Source organism: Macrobrachium nipponense, chromosome 36 (genome assembly GCF_015104395.2).
Source record: "Macrobrachium nipponense isolate FS-2020 chromosome 36, ASM1510439v2, whole genome shotgun sequence".
Taxonomy (NCBI): Eukaryota; Metazoa; Arthropoda; class Malacostraca; order Decapoda; family Palaemonidae; genus Macrobrachium; species Macrobrachium nipponense.
Genome location: NC_087220.1, coordinates 3,009,721 through 3,024,637, shown reverse-complemented (window position 1 = coordinate 3,024,637; position 14,917 = coordinate 3,009,721).

Genomic DNA, 14,917 nt, shown 5'->3' with positions numbered 1-14,917 from the left:
TCGCTTTGTTGACATTTTCGGAGTTTTCTATTTAACAGTGTATACGTTTGTGGTTCTGGTTTAGAAGTGGTTTCGGTTCTTTTCATTCATTCTAATAAGTTAATTGGTGGATAATTGTTGATAATCAGTGGGAAAATAATGAAAAATTTAGATAAATTACTAACAAACTGGATAATCTCATGGTAATTATTAAGGCAAATAATGGATTCAGGTAATAACAGTTTGTTTACGTTTTAGGCGTCGTCTACTAATGACTTTTCATTTGTGGTTCCGGTTTGAATTTGATGTTTTGATAAAAAACCTAATTGATGGAAAGGAAAAATTTCGATGTAATCATTGGAGAAATAATTAAAAAAAATATAGATAATTTATTTGATTGAGATATAATTAGGATGAATAATGATTAATACCCCGGCAATATAGAAACATAGTCGGCCGCAGGTCCTGCATTATTATCTTTTGGATTTTTTCATTATGAACAGATGCAAAAGAGACAAATACTAAATTTAACTTGGGTTATCTGCAATTATGGTATTAAAATTTTACTAAGCTTTTATGTCATAAAATCAAAGACAAGTTGGCCTAAGTGATGAAGATTAAAGTGAAGTTATCATCAAGAATTTGGTAGATAATCCAAGAAAACCAAATAGTTTTAAATTCTATAACAGTGAACAGATAACGAAAGCTTGAAGCTGTCAAGAAATTACGCATTACTAACCCTCTTACGCCGATTGGACGTATTAAACGTCGAGTCAAAATGTCTCCTGTATGCCGATTGGATGTATTATTCGTCGACTCAAAAAAGTTTTTTTTTTAAATTCGCGGAAAAATACTTATAGGCCTACCAGCCGAAAACTTTTGAATCACGCCCCTTGGGGGATGCTGGGAGTACACGGATCAAGGCGTTGTTTTGTTTACAATCGTTCTTATCGCACTAAAAAGTATCAGTGACACATCTCAAAAATTATTTTGTCACTTTGACATAAATTTTGCACCGTTTTAAATTATCCGTTGCATGGAGTATTATATATGAAAATGTGCGCAATTTCATGTAGAATACAACAAAAAAATATTCATGATTGTAGCTTTTATCAATTTTGAAATATTTTATATATATATATATGATAAGTGCAAAAATTTTAACCTTTGGTCAACTTTGACTCTAACAAAATGGTCGAAAAACGCAATTGTAAGCTAAAACTCTTATATTCTAGTAATATTCAATCATTTGCCTTTATATTGCAACAAATTGGACGTTTCTAGCACAATATTTCGATTTATGGTGAATTTATGAAAAAACTTTTTCCTTACGTCCGCGCGGTAACTCTTCTGATAAATTTTTTCGTGCGATTGTCGTAATGTTTGCACCATTTTAAATTTGCCGTTACATAAAGTTTTATGTATGGAAATGTGCGCAATTTCATGCACAATACATCTAAAAACAATCCATAGTTGTAGCTTTCATCAGTTTTGAAATATTTTCATATAAATAACGATAAGTGCAAAAATTTCAACCTTTGGTCAACTTTGACTCTACCGAAGTGGTCGAAAAACGCAATTGTAAGCTAAAACTCTTATATTGTAGTAATATTCAATCATTTACCTTCATTTTGCAACGAATTGGAAGTCTCTAGCACAATATTTCGATTTATGGTGAATTTATGAAAAAAAAAACATTTTCCTTACGTCCGCGCGGTAACTCTTCCGAAAAAAATAATAAAATTCCGTACGACTGTCGAAATGTTTGCACCATTTAAAAATTAGCCATTACATAAAGTTTTATATATGAAAATGTGAGCAATTTCATGTAGAATACAACGAAAAATGATTGAAGGTTGTAGCTTTTCTCTTTTTCAAAATATTTGCATATAAATCACGATAAATAGAAAAAAAAACCACGTTCTGTCAACTTTGACTCTACCGAAATAGTCGAAAAACGCAATTGTAAGCTAAAACTCTTACAATCTAGTAATATACAGTCATTTAGCTTCATTTTGAAACAAATTTGAAGTGTCTAGCACAATATTTAGATTTATGGTGAATTTTTAAAAAAAACTTTCTTTCCCTCCACGCGCCGATTCGCAGCCGCAAATCTCCGAAATGCGTACGTCGCATTCTCCTAATATTTGCTCCTTTTCATATTAGGCATTTTATAGAGTTTCATATATGAAAATGTGCGTAAATTCATGAAAAATACAAACAAAAATATTTGAAGGTTGTAGCTTTTCTCATTTTTGCAATATTTGCATATAAAAAATATATATATAAAAATTTTGACATTTGGTCAACTTTAACTCGTCCGAAATGGTCAAAAGCTGCAATTCTAAGCTAAAACTCTTACAGTATCGTAATATTCAATCATTTGTTGTCATTTTGAAACAAATTGGAAGTCTCTAGAACAATATTTAGATTTATGGTGAATTTAAAAAAAAAAAAAAAATTTACGTCCGCGCATTACGAATTCATGCATCATTTTGTGATAATATTTTTTCTGTGTTGCTTTGATCGTTTTACAATGTGTTATATATTAAAATTATTGCAATTTAGTGTACAATACAACGAAAAAAAAATAACTCGTTAGCTTTAATCGTTTTTTTCACAGCTTGATTTGAATACAATTATGTATGAATTTTTTTTTGCCACCATATATCGCATTATTTATATATGATAATGATATTTTTTTCATTTCTGATGGTTGCATACTAAACATCAGGCAATGACAAAAAAAGGAGCCAAAAATGAACTCTTAATCTTGAAAACTAAGTGCGCTGTGATTTTTTGAAAAAATTATTTTTTCCACTTCCGCACTCACTCCAAACCCGCCTCGGCATACGGGAGACATTTTGGTTTTTAGGGCTTAGGCGTAAGAGGGTTAATAGAAATGACATAAGTGCAGTTAACAATCATCAATCATAGAAAAACTTCAAGTCCCTGACATCAATGGTACTTCCGTTTTCTTTATTGAGCATAAGGATATGTTGTCGGAAATTGCAAATGCTAAATCATATATATATATATATATATCTATAATATATATAATATATATATATATTTATATTATAAATATAGTGTATAAATATATATTAAATTATATATATTATTAATATATATATATATATATATATATATATATATATATATATAGATATATATAGTATATATATATGATATATATATATATATATATATATAGTATATATATATATATATATATATATATATATATATATATATATATATATATATAGTTTGTATATATATATTATATATATTTAATATATATATATAGATATATATATATATATATATATACACATATATATAATATATATATATATATATATGTGTGTGTGTGTGTGTGTGTGTGTGTGTGTGTGTATGTACGTATGTATGTATGTATTGCCGAGTATATTTGACCCTTTGGCACTGGTTTAATTAAAATAAAACAAGCGGCAACCCTCTTAACTTTAGTTGCTGGCTATCTATCTGCAAATGGTATCAAGCTAAGATATAAGCTGGGCTAATGAATCCTCGTAGATACAAAAGTATACTTTTTATTTCCCAAACTAACTAAACATGATAAGGAACAAAGTGATTAAAAGAGACTTAAATTAAGAACTAAGTCTGACCTTTAAAAGACCGTAAACTGTCATTCTACTCTCCTGAATTAGACTAAGTAATCACCCCTAAAACTCACAATCTATTTGTTTTTACATTTAAATAGTCAAGTCTTTTAGAGAATCCCATTCTCTTGTATAATGCCATGAACCCATCTGAAATAAAGAGACATATTTGTTACATTTCCCACCATATAAATAAATATTAGATAAATGTGTACACACTACACTTCTCTCTCTTTTCAAAGGGCAACTTTTTCTTAGTCTTTTAAGTTACCGTACCTTTTACAATGGGCGTGTCCTCAAGACCCCCAAAACCGTTCTGCATCTTAACACTGACAAAAAGAGAGTGTCACCTTTCTCTAGGATCTCGGGCTGTTGGGGCCATTTATTACACGCACAAACCCATGCACACATCCAGTCATGCCTTTGAAATGGCATAGCAACTGAGAATCTCACCCAGGCTCTAAAGGGTCATCAGCCTTATATTGCATGATCATCAATTCGGCCTGTTGCTATAGCCCTCGATCTTGTCTCCTAGTGGAGAAAGCTGAGATCTAACAATTCACCAATATATTTGCTTTTTCTTTTAAGATATGTATATATGGTGGCATCCATGTTCCAGACCCATGTAAATAAATCGTCAAAAATCATCATGCCTTCACGATACTCAACGTCCTGTAAAAACCGTTAAATGTGGGGAGCCCAAGCCCTGTGACTATAGGAGATTGATTGCCAAACACAGCGTTTATGACAGTTGCACTCTGAAATTGCCAATGTGTGACCCAGGCTTTACGCTCTGGTCAGCAGCTGCAGCGTTGTACCTATAGGTATACTTTTTGGTGAATTTTTCTTGTTTCAATTCTCCTCTGCATTGCATTGGTGATTTTGCAAAATTTATTACAATTTACTATATATAATGAATATACTAAGAAACTGAAAGTATGGCTGCAACATTGCAGTAACATTCCCTGAATGTCAAACATCCACCAGTCAACTTACAACCTGTTTGTAACGTTGCAAATACGTTCGGTATTAGTTGAGAAAGTTGCAGTAACATTCCTTGAATGTTAAACATCCACCAAACCTACTTGCACCCTGTTTGCAACATCACAAATACGTTCGATGTTAGCTGGGTTATGTTGCAACAACGTTCCCTGAATATCAAACATCCACCAACCTACTTGCAACCTGTTTGCAAAGTTGCAAATACATCTGCCCTGCACACTATGCATCATGTATCAGCCACATGATGCAGTAGTGGCATTGAATAAAATATCTAGCGATTGCAACCCTGTTCACATGCTCATTCGTGTGAGCTGCTCAGTTGCAGTTCACCTTTCATATCGGCAGGATATTTGTCGATGATGTATTTTGCCAGGAGACTCTAGAGTGTGTCGGGTGAAGTTGCTGTGTGCTGCAAAAAAGAAACTTTTGAGAAAGAAACATAGAACCTTGTGGTGTAAGCAATGGCTTTCTCAGCGACCTCTGAAGGGAAGCTTCAATGAAATATTTTTGGAGTTACAAGTCGAAAATCAAACAGACTTTGAAAATTGCACAAAAATGCCAATCCCTGCATCCTATAAATTACTGGCAAAAATTTAACCGTATATTTGTAAGCATGACACCAGCTTTCGAGACAGCATATCACCTGGAGCTCATCTGCAGGCTACACTAAGCTTTCTTGCAGCTGGAGGATCATACTCAAGCTTCCAATATTCAACCAAGATTTTAAAACAGAGCCTCGGTTTAATCATCTCCAAAACCTGTGAAGCTATCTATAATGTCCTTAGGGAGGATTATTTGAAGGAAAGGCTAAAATATATATACAAAGTACACAATTTTTTTATTACAATGACAATAATACTAGTACATAATCCCTACATGCCTGTATATGTGACTATAATCAATATTAAGAAAGTATTAAAAAAATATTTCCTGATTGGAAATTATCAAACAAGAGGCTAGAAATGAATAATAGGAAGTAGCATTAACTCACGACAAATAAATAAGTAATGTAGAAACTTATATGATAAAATGACTCCTCTTTATGCTAAGATTGTTATGAAATAACTTGCAGTAACAGGTTTTTGTTGAAAACAGTGACACATGTGGTAGACAACATATTATAACTTCCTACCTCATGCCATGAAACTATCTCAACCCACTACTTGCACTGCTTTATGGTCCCTGGTTAGATCACCCATGTGAAGAAATCGCATTAGTTTTTTTGGCTAGCTTCTGTTGCATTTCACTCATGTTCTTCAGTTCAGTATCAACAAACTTGGATATACTTGGCAATGACTCACGATTGTTGGGACTGGGAAGGGATGAGAGTTTACTAATAGCAAGTGCCATCACATGACCTATTTTGTCAATTTGCTTCCTCTTCTTTGAAGATCCACCTTAACTACAGGAAGGGAAAGGGGAGGGAGTACATGTGGGAGCAACAGAACAGGCAGAAATCAGCTTTGATGTGGATGGAGCAGAGGGGACATCTGGTGACTCATTGACGGAAGTTGCCACTTCATCGATCTGTGGCTAAATAAATTCAATTGTATATTAATATAAAGAGTGTTTCAGTTTTGCCTACATGTGTAATTAAAAATGATGCACTCCTGATGTTTGTCATCTTGTACTACTTGCAACCTGTTTGAAACATTGCAAGTAAATTGGGTGTTAGCTGGGTATCATTGAAGCAATGTTCTCTGAATGTCAAACACCCACCAACCTACTTGCAATCAGTTTGAAACGTTGGAAATACATTTGGTGTTAGCTCGGTAACATTGTATCAACATTAACTGAATGTCAAACATCTACCAACTTATTTGCAACCTGTTTGAAACGTTGTAGCAAAGTTTCCCGAATGTCACAACATCCACCAACCTACTTGCAACATGTATGAAACGTTGCATATACGTCGGGTGCTAGTTGGGTAACGCTGCAGCAATGTTCCCTGAATGTCAAACATCGGTAGATCTAGGGTACCTATCCGCGGTGGCCCAGACTATGGTGGTTGTAGGTTTTCTATGCAATTTTACCTACTGAACAAGAATTTTAAGTAATATTTATTCGGACGACTGTAATTTACCTTTGAACTCTATCCTACGGTAAAGGGGACCCCCATTGGGAACCGGGGTTTTGGGTGGAAACAAAACACTGGGGAGAATTATGCAGTTCAATTATATCCTACGGTAAGGGGGACCCCCAGTGGGAACCAGGGTTTTGGGTGGGGAGAAACCACTTGGGGGGAGGTTTTGCCGTGTTATTGTGTTATTTCCCATTATTTATGACATTTAAAACACGAAAATAAGAGATAACAAAAGCACCGATAGTGGTGCCGTTTCACATCCAAATCCCATCTACTACTACTACTATTACAACACCGAATCCTACTAAGCATGCGCCAGTTTTACTGTGCATGCGCTAGTTGTAAGGGAGCTTTTGTTCTAAACGCAGACTTCTTAGTGAAGAAAAAAATTGGGGTGTACAGGAGGGGTACATGTATTTCCAATCACGTTGCGGTATGACCCTTACATTGCTATAGGGCCGAGTGAAGAATTGTTGGGTATTCATACATTGAGTTACACAAATTAATTTTCCTAATTTGTTTTATAATCATGTTATATGAATTCTAGTGTTTATTCCTGTTTCCTGTTGCCATATACACTTTGAAATATTAAGTTATAATTGAGGACAGACACCTGAAAATGCCTACGTGGTGGGACTAGAAGTGGGTGTTAGGACGATTCGATACCTACCTTCCTGTCAGTTACATGAAATTGCAAGTTGCTTACGATATTTCATACATGATTTATACATGATTTATACACAACTCACCCCCTTCCCTTTCCAGTATTCACGTCTGACTGTTTGCGTTTCATCATTAAGAATACATTTCATACCCATAACAATTTCTTTGTTGAAATTTGACCTTATTGGAACATCTACATATATATATTCCATTATATCCTTTTACACACATTTCAATTTACACGTTTTTCTCCCTTCTCTTTCCATTATCCACCTCTGTCTATTTACGCTCATAATTTTACAATCCTTTCTCACCCATAAAAATTTTTTGGATAGAATTTTACTAATCATTAGAACATTTTCATTGTTTATATCTTAGGCTACCTTCAAATTTGTCTTCCTTTACGGGGTCAGGTAATATGTTCTACTAGGTTAGATTAGGTTAGGTTGGTTAGGTTAGTATGTTAACCTATATGTTGGTCTTCCTTTAAGTTTGTCTTTCTTGAAGGGGGGTTACGGGGAGTTGGAGCCCCCCCCGGTCAGGTAACACGTTCTACTAGGACAGGTTAGGTTAGGTTGCTTATATCTTAGTCTACCCTCAAGTTTGTCTTCCTTTATGGGGGTGGGGGGGGCCCTGATCAGGTAATATGTTCTACTAGGTTAGTTTAGTATGGTAACCTATATGCTGGCCTTCCGTCAAGTTTGTCTTTCTTTAAGGTGGGGTACGGGGGGGCGGAGCTCCCCTGGTCAGGTAACAGGTTCTACTAGGATAGGTTAGGTTAGGTTGCTTATATCTTAGTCAACCTTCAAGTTTGTCTTCCCAGCCAGGTAATATGTTCTACTAGATTAGGGTACACAACATTTCATTGCAATATTATTTCCTTTGTTTAAAATATATCCACAATTATATATAAAAATATATTTCTATGTAAAAATTTTAAACAAAGACTTTCGAACACCTGAATGGTGTTTCTCATCAGTGTAACGTTAAAATGTAATGAAGAGGATAGTTTCCCTCTGAAGAGCATCTAATAAGGTGGGCGGGGCGAGAAAATAATAACAGCCCATGATCGAAGTGCTGCTTCGTGTTTTAGGTAATCCCAAACTCAACAGGCAGTTGCGCCAACCTCCTCGATCTGCGAACCTGCGAAGTTGCTCCTGCTTGCACTGCATAGCTGCCACAGTTGGAAACATTCACTAGGACGTCGGCTATCTAGAGAGGGAGGGGAAGAGGAAGTAGAGCATCAGGGTTCACATGGTCAACGTCAGTTTTAAAATTAAAGTCTTTTAAGTATTGCCTGGCAATGAAACTGTTTATAAAAGGGCCTTCATTGGTAAACGACTTACTATCCTCAAAAGATATTCCCATGTTTATAGCGGCGCCTTCAACTAGTCTTCTCACATGAGAATCGTCGCTCTTAAAAATAATTTGTGCACCATCCCAATTGATTCTGTGGATAAATTAAAACTATGAGCCACCAAAAGCGCTGCCCTTTGCATGAAGATCATAGGCCCTTCTGTGTTCCCTTAATCTGACCTCTAATCCCCTACCACTTCCCCCGTAGTAACAACCACCGCAATCCTGACATGGAACCTTGTAAACACCGTTTTTTCTCTTGGTACTGTTATTATTCTTTGTAAGAGCTTTTGCCAAAGTGTTTTTGTAGGTATAAACAATTTCTATGCCCTTTTAGTGCTTATTTATATGATCACCTACTTCTGAGATTTCATCGTGAAAGGGCAGTGATACACGTTTCTTGTCTTGCATTTCCTTATTATCTTGACCAATGTAAAACTTCTTTTTAGCTTGGCTAATTGCGTCAGTAATAAAATGTTCTGGGTACTTTAAGGACCTATAAGTGTCTACGACATGTTTGAGTTCTCTGTCTAGAAATGTGGGGTCACATATACGAAGGGCCCTTAAAACAAAACTCATAATTACATTCCTTTTAGCTTGTTGTGAGTGGTGGGAAAAATAATGAATATAATTTTCTTTGTTGGTAGCTTTTCAAAAACCTGAAAATTTGAAAGAGTTACTGTTTACATCCCTATGAATTAAAACATCTAAGAAAGAAATCTTACCATCAAACTCTTTTTCAACTGTAAATTTTATTGAATCGACAACGTTGTTGGCAGTATTCAGTAAGCAATCTAAAGCTACGTCGTCACCGTAAAAAACAATAAATATGTCGTCTACATATCTCACCCACATAGCAGGCTTACAGTTGGGGTTACATCTCTCTAATATTTCAACTTCTATGAACTCCATGCACAGGTTGGCTAAAACTGGTGACAATGGTGAACCCATGGAAACACCAGCCCTTTGTTGGAAGTATTCATCATTAAAAGTGAAAATGGTACAGTCAAAACAGATTCTAACCAAGTCTTTAAATTTTTTAAAATTTTTCCAAAACATAGTCCAGAGGAACATTTGTAAATAAGGATGTGACATCGAGGCTAATCATCCTACCATCGGTACGGTTAAAACTCCTTAATCTGCCAATGAAATAATGCACAATACCTTAGGTTTCATGGAAATAAAAGATACTAAGTTTTACGATTTTACAAAGTTCACATTGTCTCTTCAACTGGCCTCTCTGATTTCTTGTACTGACCGTTCATTACAAGATCCTGTTCATGTATGTGTTACGGAGTATTGCACATTTTTTTTCCTTTTCTGAAAATACGATGTTAGTTCCCACATACGTGTGAAATCATCCCCCTCAATGTACCCGCCCACAATTCTTCCAACCAATCAGAAGCCTTGTCACCAATGTGCTGCCGATACCCAGATTCAACAGATCATTTAGCAAGAAGTATTCGCAGTGTTAACACCCCACGCTCCATACTCTCAAAGTGACCGTGTTTTCACCAGTAATAGTGTTAAAAATTCTGTTACGATATATGGACATCCTAATATAATTTTGAGAAACCTATCTTCGTTGGGTATTTGGCCGAAAATCTGTTCAAGATTCAAGATGGGCAGACTTTCAAGAATCGAAGATGAGACGAGATTCGGCATACCTAAGTGCGTATCTGAATTGTACCATCTGCCCCTTTAAGATAAAGTTCCCAAACTATATTCCCCTATTGTTAGAACAATCGTGGTTTAGTAATTTTCAGTTAGAAGTTTTAGATTTTGTTGGTTAGTTATCGTTATTTGCCATATCATTACCCAACAACCCATCGTCACTTAGGCAACTAGTACCTCCTGTGCTTGCCCACAAATCCACCCACCCACCACACCAAGTACCCCGCCTTCCCCTTAATGAACATAGGGCTCCGTAGTGGTTACGGAATTCAAACATGGCAGATGTGTTTACATTTCGCCGAACACTTGGTAGATTGATCTATTGAACTATTCCGCTGCGATCTAGGCTATAGCAGTTGACGTTTTCCTTTGTTATTTTACTTGCTTTACAAGAGTTGGGAATATTTTTTTCGTTCCACTGGAAATAAACTTTAATTTACCTTTGAACTCAATACGTCGATCCATTGGTACCGTCATGTAGTCTTCAAAGGTAAATTACTGCTTAGTTACAGTTGTTTGAATAAATATTATGGAGGAGTTATGGAGTTCCATTTGACAATGTCTGTGAGAGAGAGAGAGAGAGAGAGAGAGAGGGTGTAATTGCTGTATGGATAGTTAATGAATGAATTGGTTGTTGGTAGGTTCTGGGCTGTCTGCTGGTGCTGTTGATTGTTAGAGTTCTGTGTTTCGAGTGAGTTTTTCAGTCAGTCTTTGGTGAGAGCTGGTGACAGTTAGTAGTGTGGGAAGCAGTTATTTGAAGGCACTGGGAGTTAGTTGAGTTTTGTGTGCTATTGATTTATTATTTGGTTGTTGTTAAGTTAGTGTTGTTTGCTTAGAGTACGTTGTTGTGCCTGTGCTGTTGTGATGTTTTGTGTTGTTGTGTAGTGGTCTTTTGTTGTGTTGTTGAGTTTTGTTGTTATGTGTGAGGTTGTGGTTGTGTTCCTTGGTTTGTTGCTTTGTTGTTGGGTTGTGGTTGTGTTCCTTTTTTGTTGTTGTTTTGTTGTGGTCCTTGATTGTTGAATTGTTGGTTGTAGTCCTTGGTTGTTGTTGTGTTGTTGTTATTGGGTTGTGGTTCTTGGTTGTTGTTGTTGGTATCTGTGACCTCAACCAGTGGACAGCACAGGATAGCCCGGAGTAACTGGATTGATTGGTAAGTACTACATGTGTTTTGAGAGTTTTTTTGTTTTATGTTTTGTGTAGTTGTAGGTAAATTGTCCTGCGTGTATGCTGTAGTGTGTAGAGGAAAGTGTGACTGGGGTGGATTTGGCAGCTAGAGTGATTAGGTTAAAGTGGGGGGGATTTTGCCAGCTTGTTTTTCAGCTTGTGATCCCGCCACATTAATTTTTGGCTCCCGAACAGGGACTGTTGGTGCGGCAGCTGCAGGGCAATTGGGGTAGTGAGTTGTTTGATTGGTGGAGAAAGTGAGGATGGAAGGGTTGAAGGAGATAGAGAGGCTGAAGGAGGAGCTGAGGTTGGCGAGGGAAGCTAAAGGAAGGTTGGAAGTGGAGAATGAGAGGTTGAGGGTAGAGTGTGAGGAGCAGAAGAGGGAGTTAGAGGAAATGAGAGGAATGCTAAGGAGTGCGAAAGTGGAAATGAAAGAAGAGGTGAAAGGAGCAGAAGAGAGAATGGTTGAGAAAATGGATGAAAAATTGGGGGTAACGATGAATGCAGTGCAAGAGAAGATGCAGGAAATGATGAAGGGATTCATGGGAGAGGGAGCTCTAGGAGGTAGGCCTACTGGGTCTTGTGACGGGCCAGGAGTGGTAAAGAAAGTGAAAGAGCGAGTGGATGAGAGTACGAGTGACGAAGGTGATTCGGTTGTGATAGGTAAGGGGAAGAAGGGGAAGACACAGGATAAGGATAAACCTGAGGACAAGAATAAGAAAGTGGCTGAGGAAAAGAAGAAGACTAAGGGAAAGAAGGTTAGTAAGGGTGATGGACAGGATGAGACTAAGACAGAATACATTGGGGAAAGGGCTGAGAGTGATTTGGATAGCGGTGAGTGGAAACAGGTAGTTAGAAAGAAGAAGGGTAAGAAGAGCATAGTCAGGGGTATGGACGTGAGTATGGAAGCGGATTCGCTGTATTCGGAAGAAGGAAAGAGGGGTCAGAATGGAAATAGCGGAAGTGAGAGTGAGAGTGAGCAGGAAGTACGAAAGGCTGTGTATATGCGAGAGGTACCCTGATGTGCACAATACGAGGAATATGGAAGTAGGGACATAGGGGACTTTTTTTAAAGAATATGAGAGGTATTGTGAGGCAAAAAGGGGATAACAAGAGAGTCTGGGCAAGAGAGTTAGGTAGCTTTTTGACGGGATTCTTGTTGAGTATGTAAGGAGTAATGATGAGTGTAGGAAATGTGCCGTATGAGAGTGTAAAAGCTAGGATTGTAGAACAGGCAAAGAGGATAAAGAGTAGTGTTAGATATAGGAGAAAGCAAGATTTTGAAGAGGCAAGAATGAATGTTGGTGAGTCGTTGTCAATGTATGTCTGTAGGTTGGAAACATTAGCTAGGAAAAACTTTGGGGACGAAGGGATAAATGAGTGTAAGGAGTTAGTGCGAAAGTTGTTGGCGACTGTACCAGAGAGTGTATATGAGTTTATAAATCTGAAACGTAAGGTGAAAATGCGATGGACGAATGAAAGGTTAACATGGAACGACATTTTAGAAATAATAGAGGATTATGAGTTAGACAAGTGTATGAAAGAGAGTAGAAGTGTTAGTGTTAGGACTGAAGTAGCTGAGGTTGTACCAGAGTTTAGAAGCTATAGGGAGGCAGTTTCGGAATGGCCGAGGTGAATGGCAGAGTGAGTGGTAGATAGGAGCGTTAGGGCAAGTAATGTGAGTGTAGTTAGCCCTAAAAGAGATAGGAGTGCGAGTGTTGGAAGAGTAGGGTTAGTTAGTCGTGAGCGAGATCAGTGTTATAGATGTGGTAAGCCAGGACACAGGAAGAATGAATGTCGTTGGGTGTTAGGAGCGTGCTTTGGGTGTGGGCAAAGAGGGCATTTGGTGAGTGAGTGTAAGAAAGATAGGGATATTAAATGTTATAGGTGTGGACAGGCAGGGCACATAGCTAGTGGATGTTGGGGTACCTGTATGAACATAGTTTGCGGAAACTGCAGGAAGAACGGGCATTATGCTAGGATGTGTAAAGAACAGCGTGCGAAATGTGTTGAATGTGGAATGGAAGGTCATGTGGCGAGTGTGTGTAGGCGAAAGTGGATGAGTCAGGCTGGGAATTCGGGAAACTAAGTGAAAAGGGGATTCAGTTGGGTGGGTCTTCTAGTGTGCGGCAGTATGTTCAGGAGAATGTGATGAGTGGGTGGTTGAAAGTGAATAAATGTGAGCCGAGTGTCAGTGAGCAAATGGGCCTGGAAGATTGGCAGTTAGTGTTGGTTGAGTGTGGAAGAAAGCGGAAGAAGGTAAGGAAATGGAATGAAAGGGAGAAACGTGAGCTGCATGATAGAGGGGTTAGTGTTAGGGTAAAAATGGTGGATAAGGCATGTAATACAGATGACTTTGAGGGGAGGAATGATACTAAAGCGAGTGTGGGTTTGAATTGACAGGGTTTAGTGAAGTTTCACCGGGAAGGGAATCAGGTAGTAAGGATGTAGTTGGCAGTATGAATGAGTCTGTTCGGGAGTTGGCAGGAGTGTAAATGAGGTAAGAGATTTGGTGGCAGAGTTACAAGAGATGTTCGGACAAGAGTTAGAGGGGGTAGATGAGATAGTGAATGGGATTTGGGGGGATGGTAGTGAGGGTAGTAATGGTAGTCTGACTGGAAGTGATCTGGGAGAAGTTGATGGCGGTGTAACTGAGAGTGTGTATGAGGGCCCTCAAACAAGATCCAGTGGACCTGCATCTGAGCATCCGTGGGTGTTGCGGAAGGCTATTTAGTGTGGGTGTTGTGAGTGAAAGGAGACGTCGTCAAATGTAACACGGAAGGAAATATGGAGGAGTTATGGATTCCATTTGACAACGTCTGTGTGTGTGCGTGAGAGAGAGAGAGAGAGAAAGAGTGTAATTGCTGTATGGATAGTTAATGACTGAATTGGTTGTTGGTATGTTCTGGGCTGTCTGCTGGTGTGTTGATTGTTAAAGTTCTGTGTTTTGAGTGAGTTTTTCAGTCAGTCTTTGGTGAGAGCTGGTGACAGTTAGTAGTGTGGGAAGCAGTTCTTTGAAGGCATTGGGAGTTAGTTGAGTTTTGTGTGCTATTTATTTATTACTTGGTTGTTGTTAAGTTAGTGTTGTTTGCTTAGAGTTGTTGTGCCTGTACTGTTGTGATTTTTTGTGTTGTTGTGTAGTGGTCTTTTGTTGTGTTGTTGAGTTTTGTTGTTATGTGTGAGGTTGTGGTTGTGTTCCTTGGTTGTTTGCTCTGTTGTTGAATTGTAGTTGTGTTCCTTTTTTGTTGTTGTTTTGTTGTGGTCCTTGATTGTTGAATTGTTGGTTGTAGTCCTTGGTTGTTGTTGTGTTGTTGTTATTGGGTTGTGGTTCTTGGTTGTTGTTGTTGGTATC